Source organism: Penaeus monodon, chromosome 34 (assembly GCF_015228065.2).
Source record: "Penaeus monodon isolate SGIC_2016 chromosome 34, NSTDA_Pmon_1, whole genome shotgun sequence".
Classification (NCBI taxonomy): Eukaryota; Metazoa; Arthropoda; class Malacostraca; order Decapoda; family Penaeidae; genus Penaeus; species Penaeus monodon.
Window position 1 is genome coordinate 28224024 of NC_051419.1, and position 210 is coordinate 28224233.

Consider the following 210-nt stretch of genomic DNA (forward strand, 5'->3'; position numbering starts at 1 on the left):
CCATTTTATCACCCATTTAAGCATTTCCCTTCGCTACCTTAACAAACACGCTTCTCCCTGTGTTTTTATAATGGCAATTAATTAAACCGAATAGGTGTTGTGCTGCAATTAGTGTAATGTATTGACCGCTGTCTGATGTTTACTGCAGAATGTAACTAATGCTGTATGTAAGCAAGTTTTGTAGCATTTGTTAAGAGGATAATGGTACAT